Raw genomic sequence first — 15,298 nt, 5'->3', positions numbered from 1 at the left:
AGAAGCTTTTCAGTTTGATGTAGTCCCATTTGTTCATTATTGCTTTTGTTTCCCTTGCCCGAGGAGATGTCTTCAGGAAAAAGTTGCTCATGTTTACGTTCAAGAGATTTTTGCCTGTGTTTTCTTCTATGAGTTTTATGGTTTCATGACTTACATTCAGGCCTTTGATCCATTCATACATATTATTTAACTAAGCTTATATTTAATTTTTAATAATTACTGTGTTCAACAATTGGCTTGCAAAACATTCCTGAAAATTTAACGATCACCTCTTATGAACTGGTACCAACACACCACTCACTGCTCTGCCCTCAACTTTGTAAACCTTTCCAGAATTATCTTAGTAGGGGTGTGTGGTCTGGTTCCTGCCGGGATCTTGACTAATTTGCTGATGATCATTATCTTATTTAATCTAACAACAATTTTTATAAGTTAGGTGCTATTATTAACTTTATTTTGTAAATGAGGAACTTGAGGTTTAGAGTGATTAAGTAACTTACCCTAGGTCACACAGAATAAACGCTGGAATTGAAATCCAATCCCAGGCTAGTTACAAAGCTGGTGATCTTTACAATGATGCTTATATAAGGCAGAATATATCAAAGTGGTTTAAAGGTATTCCCAGTCAACTTGGAAGAAATAGGGGTAGTTAGGACTTGTACAAAAGGAGATTGAGAAGGGGGTAGAAAGGAAATCAAATGGTGGAGGGTGCAGTATGGGCAAAAGCAGGGAGGTGGGAGTTTTCATAGACATTCAGGCTCAGTGGGTTGATAGAGCTATTTATAGATTTTAGTGCGGAAATAATAGTTAATAACTGTGGCTATGATCAGGTAATTTTTGTTTAACTTGAAATTGCAGGAAAAAAGTTACCAAGCTTAGTCAGAAAAACATCTCTTAAAACATAAAAAGGAGAGACTGTAAGCAAGTACCAAATTACAAATGTCAGAGAGTGCTTCACTCTGGCATTTGAGTTCCAGAGGAAGAAAAAAATCATACTTCCTGAAAAAATGCAGGCATTGAGATGTTGATGGGTGAACATTTATTTTTAAAAACAAAACCTATTCTAAAAGGTTGTGGCTATTAATGGAACTTTTCAACCCACTCTGATTGGACCCTTAGCAACCAGAGACTTTATTCATGCCATAACCTTGAGATACTGTTCTACAAACTCCCTTTATCTGGATGTTATTTATGTATCCTTCAAGATCAACTCTGGTAAGAAGAGCATTTGATGGATCCAAATGGCAGACTGATCACATACCTGGAAACTGAGCCACAGACCTGCAGGCTGCCCTTCCACCTTCCACCATCCATGCACTGGGGTCTTCTCAGTGGGAGAGTCCTATTCAAGGTTATGGAGGATGGGGGTCTACAGGTGCCCTTTGGAAGCTATAGACCCTTTGGCAGGAGATTTCGGGGGAAAGGAGGATACATATATATATATATGTATATATATAAATTTCAGAAAATCAAAGCTGGAAAGGGTATTCTGTGGGTCAGTACCTCCGTAGGTCACTGTAAATGATAATAAGGGTCCTCAAGTCCCTTCTAGTATCTCCCCAAACTCAGCAAACCTTGCCCATTTACCTGTAGAAGTTCCCTCAGGTGAACCAAGACATCAATATTCTTGTCTTTTAGCAAAAATTATTTTAGCTCACAGTGGTAACACTGGTTATTTTGTGATGATCACAAGTCCAGATTGGCCATTTAATTCTGGTTAACAAAAAATGAAAAAAAAATCATTAGTGATAGAACAGAACAAAATAAAAAACAGTAATAGTTTAATAATGGGCATTTTTATATCCTCATTTTATTGAGGAATTTGAGACTCAGAGAGATGAATGGACTTGTCGAAGCCAGTAAGTGGAGTTGGGGCTTCAACTCTGAGCAACTGACGCTGAATATGAGCTTTTTACTGTTATTTAACTGTATCATGATGGGAGGGAAACATCTGTGTAAGTCACAGGAATAAGGGGAGAGCCTTCAATGGCAAGAGTTAGAAAAGCAAATAAAACTACATTTCAGAGTCTAGATTGAGTTAGTTGGTTTCAAGTTTCTTAATGTCTTTAATGAGTCAAAATCCTAATGTGTTAAATTACACCATCCATGAGATGAGGAACAATTACTCTGACCAGCAGACCAGTGGTAGCATGTGGACAGAGCACTGGACAGGGAACCAGGAGATCTGGATATGGTCCAACTTGCTAGCTGATCTTGGGCAAGTCACTTCCCAACTGGGCTGCTAGCAGGAGCAAGTTCTCCAGTAGAGCAGCAGGACTTCTCTCAGGGTAGCCAGCTTCCCACACAGCAAAAGAAGAATCTGTCACGCCGCTGGAGGGCTAGACCCAGAACTGACCCAGCATCATTCTGGCCACCTTCTATTCACCAAAGTAAATCACAAGGCCAGCTTAGGTTCAAGGGGAGGAGGAGGAGACTGACTTTCTGCTGATGGACAACATGTGCATACAGGGATGGGAGCGACTGCTGGGGACCAACTTTGGACCATCTACTAAACATATTATGAGCAAAGAGTTCCACAGTCAAATACATTTGGGAAATTCAAAACACAGTTTAAATGGTTTCTTAACAGCAGGACTTTGTAGAGTTACTAAAATGCTAAGTGAAGTGCTAAGAATGATATAAAGTAGATAACAAGTGGAAAAGGAAGTAAAGGAGGAGTATAATTATTGCTTTCTAGCCTAACTTTGCCCTTCCTGACCTCTTAAATAGATCAATATGAAAGAAGAGGATAAAAATATAACCAGTCTGATAGGAGATATTTATGGTCAAACTGGCTGCCACACACAGTTGCAGGCTTTGAGAGCTGTAGAATGTCTTCAGGAAGTTGCAAAGGACCTGGACCAATTTCAATATTTTCTCCATTCTTCCTGGAAACAGCCACTGTTCTTGCTAATTAAAACCTCCTGCAGCCTATATTGAGATTTTGGACTTGTTGCTGAAGAAAATTTTATCCCATTGCTAACTGAAATGATTCTTCCTGCTTTCAGAATCAGGTTTTTAATGAGTTCCAGTTAGTTGTGGGAAGATAATGCAATCTAGGGTGACTTCTTTAATTTTTGTCTCATCTAAAGCAATTGGCATTGTTTTCTTGATTATCTGACCAACTCTAAAGCACAAAAATGACCCTGTGGGGTGACTGAGGCCCTGGAAAGATGGTATATGTGGAAGGAGCCTGGTGTGGAAGAAAACAGGATCTGAAACCTTCCTGATATGGCTTTGGTATTCTGTTGCTCTGATAATTCCTTAGGGTTCCTTGGAGAAGTTACATAGCTCTCTGATCCTCAGTTTACTCATCTATAACAATGGGGATAAAATACCTAAATTATAAGGTTTTTAGAGAGAATAAATGTGATATTATATGCTTACCTTTTTGTTTTAACCATTCATTCAACAATCATTCAGTTTCTGAGTATGTAATGAGTGGTAGTACCTACCATGCATAGTCTGGAGGGGAAATAAGCCACATACAAGTAAAATAATGAATAATACATTTACAACTAAAAAATATTGTCAACTCAGGCCAATGCCATAATAGAAATGAGCTGTGACAGACAGCAATGGAAGCAGTCTTATCTTTGGGCTATAATGTCTCTCTCTGAGTTGATATTTAGGTTGAAACATGAAGGATGAGGAGGAGCAGAGAGAGGAGCATTCCAGGCAGAAGGATCAGCAAATGCCAAGTTTCTAACATGACAAAGAATTTAAGGAGTTTGAATTTAGGGAATGTGAACTGACAGAAGACCAATTTGGCTGCGGCATAAGGTGAAGGAAAGGCTGGAGAGCTGGAGAAGGGAAAGATCATGTAGGGTCTAGGTAAGGAGTTCAGACTGTACTGTAACTGCAGGCACTGTGGGATTTTTTTTTGGTATCATTTATCTACAATTACATGAGGAACATTATGTTTACTAGACTCCCCCCATCACCAAGCCCCCCCTACAAACCCCATTGCAGTCACTGTCCATCAGTGTGGTAAGATGCTATAGAATCACTACTTGTTTTCTCTGTGTTGCACTGCCCTCCCTATGCCCACCCTCATTATACATGCTAATCATAATGCCCCCCTTTCCCCTCCCCCCCATTATCCCTCCCTTCCCACCCATCCTCTCCAGTCCCTTTCCCTTTGGTAACTGTTAGTCTATTCTTGGGTTCTGTGCTTCTGCTGCTGTTTTGTTCCCTCAGTTTTTTCTTTGTTCTTATGCTCCACAGATGAGTGAAATCATTTGGTACTTGTCTTTCTCCACCTGGCTTATTTCACTGAGCATAATACCCTCTAGTTCTATCCATGTTGTTGCAAATGGTAGGATTTGTTTTCTTCTTATGGCTGAATAATATTCCATTGTGTATATGTACCACCTCTTCTTTATCCATTCATCTACTAATGGACACTTAGGTTGCTTCCATATCTTGGCTGTTGTAAATAGTGCTGCGATAAACATAGGGGTGCATATGTCATTTTCAAACTGGGCTGCTGCATTCTTAGGGCAAATTCCTAGAAGTGGAATTCCTGGGTAGAAAGGTATTTCTATTTTGACCTTTTTGAGGAAACTCCATACTGCTTTCCACAATGGTTGAACTAGTTGACATTCCCACTAGCAGTGTAGGAGGGTTCCCCTTTCTCCACAGCCTCGCCAACATTTGTTGTTGTTTGTCTTTTGGATGGCAGCCATCCTTACTGGTGTGAGGTGATACCTCATTGTGGTTTTAATTTGCATTTCTCTGATGATTAGCGATGTGGAGCATCTTTTCATGTGTCTGTTGACCATCTGAATTTCTTCTTTGGAGAACTGTCTGTTCAGCTCCTCTGCCCATTTTTTAATTGGATTATTTGCTTTTTGTTTTTGAGGTGTGTGAGCTCTTTATATATTTTGGTCATTGTGGGATTTTATTCTAACTAGGAAGGCATTGTGGAGCTCTGAATAGAGAAAACATGATGCAATTTAAAATAGTAAAAGATCACTCTGCTTCCCTGTGTAGATTAGATTGAAGATTGAAGGGGAACAGGAGTGGAGGAAAGGGAAACAATTAGAAAGACATTGCTGTTGTCCAGGAGAGAGACGACTGTAAAAAAATAGTCTGCCCATTGGATTTAGCAAAAAGGTGTGACATGGGGAAAACCCAGATTGGTGGAAGAAAGCATGGGAAGTAAGGAGTGGAGGTGGCATATATTGATATCTCTGTTGAGAAAATATGTTAAGAAAAGAGAAATGGGGGTGTACTTGAAGTGTATCCAAAGAAGTTCAGCACAGATTCCTGGTGGCTTATGTCAAACCCATTCTCTCTTATTAACATTTTCTTGGGGCAGCAGAGTGTCTAGCTAACAAACTATATTTTCCAGCCTCCCTTGCCAATGGGGGAAGCTAATGAGATGTAAGTAGAAGGCCTTAGGCAGAGCTTCTGTAAAAGCTCCTTTAGAGGGACTGACTCAGTGATCTTTTCTGCTCCTCCTGCTTAGATGGCAGTCAAGATGGTGGGAGCTTCGGGGGCCATACTGCCACCATGAGAAGAACCCGAGGGTAGAAGCCTCTCTTAAGAAAGTAGAGTAGAAGGACTGGGCGGTAGACTAGGGCGTCAAGAACTTCTTTAGAGATGAGAAAGACCAGAGTATGTTTGCATAGCGGTAAGCGCCGTCAAGAAGAGAGATGGGTCGGAAGAGCCACGGGGGATGATGCCAGGGCTGTCGGCCTTGAAGAAGCAAGTGTAGCGGGAACCTGAGGGGCTGCTGCAGAGCGTCCGGGTCGCTGGCCAATGCCCTTTCCTGAGGAAAATTCCTCCAATTCCGACATTCCCCTGTGCTTTTCCTCCTTTGTCCTCTCCTCCTTTCATGAGTTTCCTGTCTCTTCCTTCCCCGATTCATTCCGCTGCTGCCAGAGTGGACATGCCAAAATGCACGTCTGGTTTTAAAAGACAGAGTAGCTCCTCATCGCCCACAGGATGAAGCTACCGTGCTCACTTGCCTTGCATTTAAGTCATCTTCTTCTGGCCTTCTCAGCTTCCTATCTTCAGCATCTCATCAGGAATTCTGTGTACTAACCATGCCTGGCTATGAGCACTTCCTGATGGTGCACGGCCTTTCCCACCTCTCTGCTTTTCTTCATGCTTTCCCCTTTGTCCCCGTATATCCTCGCTCCTTTCTCTCTCACAAATACACCTGGAAGGCACAGCTCACAGGCCAGGTTTTCCTGATGCCTCCAGTGAGAACTAGTTGTTCTTCTCATTCTTTCAAGAGCTGCTGTCCTCCCCACCATTGCTCTGCCCTTCAGCCGGCGACACAGCTTTTCCCTGCTGGCCCTTCCCACTGGACGCTAAGCTCTTGGGGCCAGGGGCCATCGCTGATTGACGGTTGCAGTGTTTGCTCCTCATACTCAGCTCAATAAACATTTGTTGACTGAGTGAGTGTTTGCTTCCTGGGCTAGGCCTCCCTGTTCACCAAGGAAAGCTGTGGATATCTGTTGTGTTGTAACAGTGTTCCTGCTTCCTTGAGGGCCCGTCCCTCTCCCGTTCCCCCCAGCTAGCATCCTCTCCCACCCCCACCCCAGGCTCCTGCCACAGCTGCTCCCTCAACTCTGTGAGCTGCCCAGCAGTCTTCCATAACACTTCTTTTCTTGACTAAGTTGTTTGGACTTTATGGGTCAGAAGAGCCACATGAAATATTTTATTTTAGGACAAGCTCAAAGAGTTAGTTCCATGCAATACTTTCATGTATCCCTTTTAAATTAGGCTTAGTCTCCTTGGTGAAAAATCTGTCCTTCAGATTTCTGACCACAGTCCTGCTCCTAAGGTAGCTCTTCGGCGAATGGGACCGGGCGTGGCTTACTGTGCCCTCCTGGTGGCCAGAAGGAAAGGGTCCTGTGGATTCATGTGATATCCTCAGACCTGTCTGGTTTCCATGACAGTCTCTCTTGTTTCCATGACAATGTTCCTTGTACACTAGAGGGATGCTTGCCCTGCTGGCATTTGTGTCTGAAGTCAAAGCTGGTGTTACTTGCAAACTGGTTTCTCTGGGCTTGGTAGAGGCTGCCAACCTCTCCTCACCCCTGATGGCCCTAAAACTTCTGCTGAAATGCTGCATGTCCTCCGTTGGCTTCTGGTTGGGGTGGGATGGGGGTACAGTAGGGCCCATCCTTCTCTTCTGTGTCACCCCTCGTAACAGTCGGTCTCCTGGTTGGAAAGCCAGCTCTCACACTCAGCTGCCTTCTGCTGCCCCTTTCCAGGGTCCAGTGGGAGATCCTGGGTTCCAGCATGACCTATGGGCAGAAAGGGCAGCTTGGGAAAGCAGAGCTCTGGCTGGCCCTTTCTGAGCATGCTATACCTTTGGGCCAAACCCAGGTTTTTATGGACATGTTGGGGTGCTCACCTCTCCCAGGACTCCAAACGGGGAGTGGGCCAGGACCCCCCTGCCCTCATGTTCTCTTCAGCTTGTCAGGGTTTCAGCTCAGGGCAAGGAATGGACTGGCTACCTCTCCATCTCTGTTTCTTCTCTTCTCTCTGCCTTCATCCCACCCTCTGTCTTCAGCAGCCTCTGATTATAAGGGACGGGCTTCTCTTTTACTTCTTATTTTATATCCTTCCTTTTCTGCCTCTAGTTTTATGACTCCTTTATTTACACCCTTTGTAAAATTCTCTATCAAGCTGATATGTAAAATGGGAACAAAATAAATTCAAACTTCCACACCTATTGCCTTGCTTTAAAGTGTCAACGGCAGACCATTACCTTTCTTTGCATTCCTTCTTACTGTCTGTCCACCTCATAGCCCACTTGCTTCCAGGGAAGGTGAGTAACTTGGCTAACTATGAAGATCAGGCAATGTACAATTAAATCCTCATTCATATTTTCCAAGTATTTCCTCTTATGCATTTGGCTGAAGAGCCCTAATTGATCCAAGCAGCTTGATACACAATTAACAGTTTTCTTGTGAATAATTTCATCTTTCCTTTTCACTAAAACCTTCCCAAAAATTATTCAAAAGGGAGTTGACCAAGAGTCTAAAGAAAAACAGATGGGCCATCACATTGGCAGTGAGGGGGAGCAGGCCTCTTAGGTCAGGTTTGGTGAGCATAAGCTCACCCCTCCTCGGGATGCAATGGGATGCAAACCACCGGGACCCCAGGTGCCATCGTGCAGACTGTGGGAAGCAGGGGCAAGAGATCTGACAATTCCGGATCATTGGATACATCACTGTTTTGAGCGACCTTACCTAAACATGATTAGGCTATAAGGCAAGTTGAGGGTTCAGAGTTAATAAATTAAAAATGATAATACATAAATAAAGAAACAATTTGAACCCTCAGATTTTTGACTGTGAAAATGACATGCTTACATGAGGTTGCGTTTGTTGCCCTTTAAATCAACTTCTCACTATTTTTCCATGCTTTGGATGTGAGAAATCCTGGGTGAATTATAATGAGCGTGTTTTATCATCAAGTTGGAAAAGAAGTGGTAGGAGTCTGAGATAATCAAGAGACCATTTGAAGCCAAAATGTGAGGGATTTGAAGCTTCTTTCAGTCCCCCCCAACTCCCCAGCCGATCAGCTAGTCAAAATTTAATAAAGAGATGAAGAATGGCTGGCACTGGGTTTCTCACTGTTGGAGTGGGACTAACAGACAAGCAAATGCAGAAGGTTAGAATGATTCATGGACTAGAGTGGAAACATCAATATGAGCTCGTGTTTAACTTAACATAGATGCAGATGATTATGTATAGAAATATTTTAGGTATGTGTATATACGCAAGTTAATATACACACTTTTATTTCCTTGCTCTGTCAGCCTATGAAATGACACCCCTGTAGCTTTGCACACCTCTAGTCCCCGTATTTCCAATTGAGGTTTTTTAAATACCTTTCTCCAACGGAAGGAACCACGTTGCTTGGGAAAAGTGTCTCATTCTAGGATTCAGGTAGGAACACAAAATAAGCCTGAGCTCTTGTAGAGACAGAAAATAAGGAAGTGCTCAAAAAATCCCCAGTGATGCGGATGTGCCAAAGGAGCACAGAGCCAAAGATAAGAGCTCTCAGTGGCCAAAGCTGAAACAGCTTGAGTAACAAAATAAGTGAAGTAGTATTGCGTTACAGCTCAAATTATAAAATATCCATGATCCTTGCTGATATAAACAAATTATTGAATAAATAAACAGAAGATCTTCAGCCTTGAGAGCTTGAAGCATAACTCCCTGCTAATTACTGGTGGACTGTGCACAGTGACTTCCTTCCAAAAAGCATAGCATGAATAGTGGGATGAAAGAAATTTTACAGTGGAAAAACTTCAAAAAGACTACCTCTGCCAGTGGAACACAGTTAATATCAACAGTGACTAAGTCATGCACCCTTGATGTGATGAGACATTTGGGAGAAGGAATGTGCTCTTCCTTCCCAAAACCCACCACCCCAGTCTTATCATGAGAAAACATCAGACAAATCCCAAGTTAGGGACATTTCTATAAAATACTCCTCTAAACCAAGAGTTTTGATGATCAAGGCCATCAAAACCAAGATAGGTCTGAGAAAACGTCCCAGTCAAGAGAACTAAGGAGATGTGATTCCCAAACGTCATGTGGGATCCTAGATGGAATCCAAGAAGAGAAAAAAGTAAAAAATGAAGAGAAAATGAGTAAAAAATTTAGTTAATAATGTATCCACATTGGTCTGTGGATTGTGACAGGTAGTTAACAATAGAAGAAATTGGTTGGAGGGTATATGGGGTTTCTCTGCACTATTTCAGTAATTTTCCTGTAAATCTAAAATGATTCTAAAATAAAGAGTTTATTTAAAAATGACTGGCATTGCAGGGCAAAAAAAATCACTGATGAACTAGAATCATTTTTTGTCTCTTTCATGTGATACATGTGTATGTTCCTTTAATTCCATTGTATGGAAGTGATGATTCTCATGTCACAAAGTAGTGGCAAGGGTTAAATGAGATAATGTATCTGAGGTTTTGTGCCCAGCACAGGGACAGTTCTTGATGGCTTCTTTCCCTTCCTGGCTTTCCTCTCTCTCTATTTCTCTCTCTTCCTCCCCTGCCTTGCCTCACACAGCCAAATACAGTGCTCGGAAGCTTTACTTGGAGAATGGTTTATCCACTCTTAAAAGCCTCCATTTTCTTGCTTTTGGCCCCAGTCCTGATAACATCTTTGTCTTTTGAGAGAGTGACTCATTCCTAATGTGAGGCATGCGGGAAGTGACCCAGGTAGCAGGCAGATGGCTGTCTGCTTGTCTATCAGGCTGGCCTTCTGGCTCTTTCCTGGTAATCACTGCATCAAACCAGATCCTTAATTAACCTCCATGGAGCCTGTCTGATGTAGCATTAAAGACACTGAACAAGGGAAGCCAAAGCCTGAGCCTGAGACCCAGCTCTGCCACCAGCTATGCCACCTTAGCAGAGTCCTACTTCCCTAAATCCTGATTTATTTGCCTCTAAAATGGGGAAGAAAATGGCCTCATCTCTTTCTCGGGGTGTGAGGACCAGTGCATAAACATAATAACAACGGTTAAGACTTGCCAAGTGCTTATGGCATACCAGGAAATTTCCACTCATTTCTCACAACAGCTTTTTCATAACAGCAGGGGTTGTTATTAGCACCATGATTCAGTGAGAAAATTTGCCCTTGGCTATAAGTCCCTTGTCAAATATCACATGGCTAGTAAAGAGTGGTGCCAGGAGCTGAACCTAGGTCTGTTGGTCCCGAGTCAGCGCTCTTACCCATGATGTTGGATTGTCGCTTTGTCCTCCTTAGAGGCTCATGCCAAGGAGTGCTTCGTCAGATGGCACGGTGGAAATAATCCATCCTGGATTTCAACAGGGATCAAGTACATGGATCCGTACTTTCTCCATAGGTCTTTTGCAATCCCCGCTCGCCAGGAATAGTAAGAGACTGGTTGGGTTCCTACATTTAAGGATTTGCTTATTTCCGAACTTAATTGCTTATTTCAAGAGGTATTTCTAGTCTCTTTTTCTACTACTTGCTTTTTTGTTTTCACCATTGTAGTTAGTACCTCGCTTTCTTGACTATAAGGAAATATGTGTGCCAGTTCCCTTTTCTCCGCTGTTGATTCAGTTTTAAAAACCAGTGTGTCACACATTCTAACATGCATGGAATCACTGGAGAATCTTGTGAAGATGCAGATTCTGACTCAGTAGGTCTGGGATGGGGCCTGAAAATTCTGCATTTCCAACACATCTCTGGTCCTAGAACACATTTTGAGAAGAAGGCAGTAGTCTGCTGTTTATGGGTGCCCAGGGCTGGCAAATGTTTCTGGTGCTGCAGACACTTCTGTGAACAGTTGAGAGTGAGGAGGCAGACTGGGAGTCTGGGTGTAGCCCTCTGCAGGCTCCCCAGGGAAGCTGGCACCAAAGCCCAGCTTTGCCATTGCTCTGTGTTGCTTTTTCCAATGGACATAATTATAAAGCAGAAGTTTCCTGTCCCAGCATACAGAACATGCTTCCTGTGTTCATTAAACGGAAGTGTGGCAAGGGTGTCAACTCTGGCAAACTGAGATAGAGCAAGAAAGTGGGACAAGGGTCATGCCATTGTAAAATCTATTTAGCCAGTGAACAAAGTCCTAGCATATTCTTTAACTTCACCTTCATGCTGTTCTCCCTTCCAGTCACCTTAATCAATTAACATTGTAATAACCAGGACAGAAGACAGACCTCTAGAGTATAATTGAACCTGCTTAGATAAAAGAACGCTGAGATCTGGATCAACACAGTCATCTAAATAACCCTATTCTTAAGACAAAACTTCAAAGGAATTATTAATCCCCTGTATATATCATGTCTTCTACCGACCCCTACCCAGAAAGCCCTATAAAACCCCAAACCTTAAACCCTTAAGCGTTCCTCCTCTCTGAGGTTGCCCTGTCTTTAGAGAGGATGTACTGTCTGAGTGTGCACTGTCCCTTTAAATACAACTTCCTTGCAGTTTAAGCCCCTTGTACTTTGTCTTTGAATTACTTTTTGCAGCAAAGACAAAAATGTGCCCACATCCCCCGACAGTGGTGTCTTTGTCACTTCACTATTTCATTCAGCTTCTAACCTTAAATGCAGTCTTTTTGTCTCTATTTTATTTCAGGTCAGTAGAGAAGCGGTTTTGGGAACCTCTGAGTAGGGAGGGGCTCTCATAGTCCTGTTGCCTGGGTGACCCTGCTGGAAATGCAGCCATGTGATGATGCAGCCTGCCCAAAAGTCTCCTTTCCTCTTCTTTGAAAAGTTCTCAGAACATAAACTCACTCCAACCAATGGTCTTTGGCTTCAGCATTTCTGGGGTTGTAAGGATATAGTTCCCGTGTTGTGCAGATCAAACAGACACTGCATGTCAGGTGACACTGGCTTTAGGAGTTGGCAAAGGATTTGCCCTCTGCTGAGCAGGAGTGTGATGAACTCTCCTTTTCTCACTCTCTTCTTCCTTGCTTTCTATCACCTGCGTGGCTGCACAAATAAAAGAGCCACTTTCCCTGGTGCTGTGTAACACTGACACTCACTGCTGCTTTTGCTTTAGAGAATTCCTTTCTTACCGGCATTCTTTTGACCTGCTCACAAATTCTTCCCTCCCCCATCCAAGCTGGGGTTTCACTAAGCTCGCAAGGAGAGACCTCCTCAGAGGACACTATCCCGCTGACTGGAGATGGCACTAGAATACTTTTCTTGTGAAATCGTTTCAGAGTATTGGGTGAAATATACAGTGCTACTGAGGTTTCACATTGTCTTGTCTCATCTTCTTTTGCAACCTGTAATTCATCATTGTGCATCGGTCTCTCACTCCAGAGAAGTGCTGAGGCCACATTTCTGACAATATTGCCCTTTGTCTGAAGCTCCGGCCAAAACTTCAGGGATGTTAGGTGATTAAAATGGGATTTAGAGATTTCTTATAGGTTTCAATATTTAAGGTCATGTCTGATACCAAATAACTGAGAATTTATTCCATAAAATACCAAGGCAATTACAGGCATATTAAATTAATTCCTTAATCACCACACCTTCTATTTTAAAAATATCTGCTGGTAGAAGGTAATAGCAGAAACAAGGATGTACTTATCTTATAGGTTTAGGCTTCACATTTACTTTTTTAAAAAGTTGATTTTAATGGGCTCCCTTAGTTCTTATTGAATATCTTTTTATTTAAGTCTCTAGTCCAGGAAACCACCACTTCCAAGGGGGTAAAGTATATGGTTCTAAAGAATGTGCTTTAATGCCCCAAATTGTAATCATAGAAAAGAAGGCCTCATGATGCCATTTTACTTTGAAGCAGATCTTTGATGTCTCAGAACTCAATATTTTATAAAGAAAATGGAAACTCTCCATCTCTCCAGATTCTCCTAGGAGCACATGGATGTTCCTTTTTCTTGACCAACTGTCCAAGTTGTTGCTTGCTTCCTGAAATTCTTGTCCCCTATTAGGCCTACCACTTCTGGAACACTAGGTCATATCTCACTCCAGTATTACCTTTACCTCTTAGTTCACCCAACCATCTCCTCAGTGCTAACTTGTCATTTTAACCTCTCCCCCAGGGAAAACAAACAAACAAACAAACAAAAAACAGAAATAGATCAGCCAGTCACATAGCACATGTCCTTGGGTGGGGATGTTTTGAGTTGACCTCAGCCTGTCCATAGTGATGTAATGGGCTGGAATTGCCTGGGGGCCCTCAGATATCCCCACTGACATTTCTCTTTTCAGAACGAATGTGTGGCTGCACTGACTCTTACAGTTCTTACGATGATGGGAGGACATCTTCAGCAAGAATGATCAGGAAGCTTTGCGAGGACAAGGTTTGTTACTCACACGTCCTGAAGGGTACACAGCACACCTCGAGTCACACAGCGAGGTTGTGGGATGAGAGCAAGGTCTTGGCAGAGTGTGAGAGTGGGCCTTTGGTTTGCTTTTATTAGCATTGAGGGTAGGGTGCCTAGGGCTTGGGGGTTCACTCGGTGAATATAAAACAAGCCAAAAAATTAAACCACTGGTAGGGAAAACAAGCAGTCAAAAGGTCAGTTATCTGAGTCAACCAGAGAGCTCTAAAACAAAGGGAGGTTCAGGGGTGGGGCAGTGTCTTGCCAATGGATTTCTGCCTCGGGCAAGGGCAAATTCACTATGGATTCAGTGAGAACTGAGGAATGACAATGGAGCATTCTTGGTTAAAAAGGCCAACTACCCAGCTTTGTTCTCCAAGCAATAGGTTGAGCACTATGGTTCTGTCTGCATCCAATAGTCTTCAGGTCTGTAATCCTCCTTGTCTCTGCCTCTGTCCAGAACACTGGGCAGAGCTCTTTATATAGTGACTCAGTCAATAATAGCTTATTGCCTCTGGGTGTGGAAGCAGTAGCCTTGCAGTAGGCCAATTACGTCATCAAGTAGTTTAGGTTCAGGTGAGGATCCTGGCCATAGGAACTTCTATTTTCCCCACAGGTGGCCTGGCCCTTTGTCCAGTGGCTGGCAATGTGTTTGAAGTGGCTGCTTGGCAATCTAAAGCTTAATGCCAAGCATGTGTATTACAATTAAAAAAACCCAACTGTCGGGGCCTTACACTACAGGACAGATTTAGCAATGCCAGAGAAGAGACTCAGTTTTGCCATAAAGATTCTTGTCAGGTTGTGAGCAATGGGGCAAATTATAAGCAGGTGTATATTTGGCTCCTAGATGTCAAGGTTGCTCTTTCAAAGTCTTTGTGCACTCATGGGTCTGGTTTAGAGCTTCTGTGTTTTAATTATCTTTTTTTTTGTTTTAAGTGTCTCTGCAACTAGGCTGGCATTCCTTTGGAAGACATCCTATGCCCTTGTGGATAAAGTGAAGGTTCCTGGGCCAGGATTCTCACCTGGCTCTGGTTGGCTAGCTCACTACACACGTGTAGGCAATATATTGTTATTGACTCTATATAAAGAGCTCTGCCCAGTGCTCTGGGCTGCACCACTGCAGGAGAGCAGAGATGAGACTGGAGTGGTGGCAGCACCAAGGACAGAGACTGAGATGTCTGTGTGAGTAGAGAGGCCCAGAGGCGGAGACCAGCTTGCTGCATGTAAACTCACTCTGAGTGGACAGCATTCTAGTGACTGACCTGCCACCATGGAGATAAAGTTGGGTATAACCCTTTCACCCCAACAACATTCTACTATAATTTCTTTGGTCACATTGAATCCACAGTGAACTTGCCCGGGACTAAAACCCATTGGCAAGACATCCCTGTACATTTATTTTCTTATTCTAGCATTGAAATAGAACCATGCTCCAAGCAGGTGTTTATTCTTTGCTGACCAAATGTGTAAGGAATGACTAGACAAATAA

At 42.9% G+C, this 15,298-nt stretch overlaps 1 long non-coding RNA gene across 3 annotated transcripts in view; it reads left to right on the top strand.

Annotated features, from left to right (window-relative positions):
• LOC118917520 (uncharacterized) overlaps positions 1-15,298 on the top strand; it is a 115,209-nt gene that overhangs the window by 96,665 nt on the left and 3,246 nt on the right. The window contains exon 3 of one of the 3 annotated variants that reach the window (XR_005026831.2): positions 13,697-13,788. The exons of the other annotated variants lie outside the window; for them this stretch is intronic. This is a non-coding gene — a long non-coding RNA (uncharacterized LOC118917520). The remainder of the gene's footprint in view (positions 1-13,696; positions 13,789-15,298) is intronic. 3 annotated transcript variants of the gene reach the window in all.

This window comes from Manis pentadactyla, chromosome 9 (genome assembly GCF_030020395.1).
Source record: "Manis pentadactyla isolate mManPen7 chromosome 9, mManPen7.hap1, whole genome shotgun sequence".
Classification (NCBI taxonomy): domain Eukaryota; kingdom Metazoa; phylum Chordata; class Mammalia; order Pholidota; family Manidae; genus Manis; species Manis pentadactyla.
The sequence above is the reverse complement of the archived record's forward strand: the minus strand, read 5'-3'. Positions and strand labels throughout refer to the sequence as shown.